The sequence below is a fragment of the Echinops telfairi genome, unplaced genomic scaffold (genome assembly GCF_000313985.2).
Source record: "Echinops telfairi isolate 266 unplaced genomic scaffold, ASM31398v2 ScPeMD7_2010;HRSCAF=2546, whole genome shotgun sequence".
NCBI classification, from domain to species: Eukaryota; Metazoa; Chordata; class Mammalia; order Afrosoricida; family Tenrecidae; genus Echinops; species Echinops telfairi.
The window spans coordinates 19,254,609-19,256,324 of NW_022105908.1; positions in this window are offsets into that span (position 1 = coordinate 19,254,609).

Here is a 1,716-nt window from a genome sequence, read left to right on the forward strand (position 1 = left end):
TTTTTAAATAAACCATAGTTGACCAACGGTGACCATGGATGAAGGAGGATGAGAGTTTGCTCAGGGGCACTGAGTTTTTGTGAATGAATGGTGGTGGAAGAAGTTGGGAAAGAATATCAATAATCGCTGCACAACGTGAAGAGTATCATCAATGGCACTGAATGATGCAGGTAGAAATTGTTGAACTGGAGGTTTTTTTGGGAGAATGTCTTGTTGTGTATATTTTTGCCACAATTAAAACTAATGATTACACTAATAATGAGTACAAGGAAGAAACTGTTCTAAAATTGATTGTGGTAAAGATTGTACAACTCTTCTTGATATGGTTGTACTATTGACTTGTGTGATATGTGGATGAAGTGGTAATAAAACTGTCTAACTAAACAAACCGTTTTTAATGCATCAGAGGTCTGCTGTGTAAAGGCTGCTTTCAATCACTGTTCGGAGCACAACCAGAGGCGGTGGGAGTGGTCTTGTCCATTTTCACCAGAAGAAAAGGACTTCTCCACATTGCTCTGGCCAAAGCTTCTAGGATTGCTATTCATGCATCCGTTTGGGTCACATCCCTGCACCAGCGAACATGATTCAGGAATGGAAGGCATTGATTGATTTACGTAATTCATCAGAGCCAACCTCTGGGCCTGGAAGGGGGTCCACTTCCCTCTCAGGCCCACAAAACTCTAGGTACTTTCAGGAAGGGGAGTAGTTGGGAGAATGAGTGCTGGCTAAGTCACCCCAGTGTCACAACAGATCTCCATCAGTTAGGAATGGGGGTGTCAGCGATAGAAGTCCACTTCTTGATTGCGCCGGAAACGAAAGTGTGATGGGTGGGTAGCAGAATTAAAGGAAGACCTGGCAATCAGACATCGGGAAGCACCGGCACTTGGTCAGAGAGGTCAGCAACAAGAACAGGCCGGCCTTCTTTAGGGTTTTGATGGGACCTGACTCTTTTCCACTGCCTTTCACCCCTGCCTCACTAAACCTTTGACCCGGGAAGAAGAGGGGATGGGTTCAAACAACGCACCACCTCCTGTAATGCCTGCTAGGGATGTGAGTGAGTGTGTGTGTGTGTGTGTGTGTGTGTGTGTGACTTTTAAGAACAAAATAATTGATATGAGCTGTAAGAGCCCAGATAAAATGATTTATTTTATTTTTCCCACTATTTTCCTTGTTTATTAAGCATGAGCGGAATAAAAGAAGACAACTTGATTTTTTTAAATGAGCAAATGATTTGAATAGCAAGTTCTATAAGGGAGGCATACAAATGGCTGATAAAACATGACGACATGTTTACCATCGTACCAACAACCACGCCAAACTCCCTGCCATCGAGTCAAAGCTGACTCACAGTGACACGATCAATCGCACGGGGTAGAACTGCCCCTGTGAGTTTACCACCTGTAACCCTTCCATCACCAGGGCTCCTCTCAAGAGCATAAGGCAGTAGACAAATGCAACTCAAAATCACAAGGAGGTGTCACTTCATACACATTAAGATGACCCAAATAATGATAATAATCATGATGATAGCTAACAGACCCCACGCAAACGAACACAGAATTGGCCGCTCAGTAACGTCGAGAATGCGGCAGTTTACCTTCGCACAGCGGGCGAGCCAGCTGTTTGACTTTAACTCTTACACACAGATAAATTCTGAGAGAGGGAGAGAGGGAGGGAGAGAGAGAGAGAGAGAGAGAGAGAGAGAGAGAGAGAGAG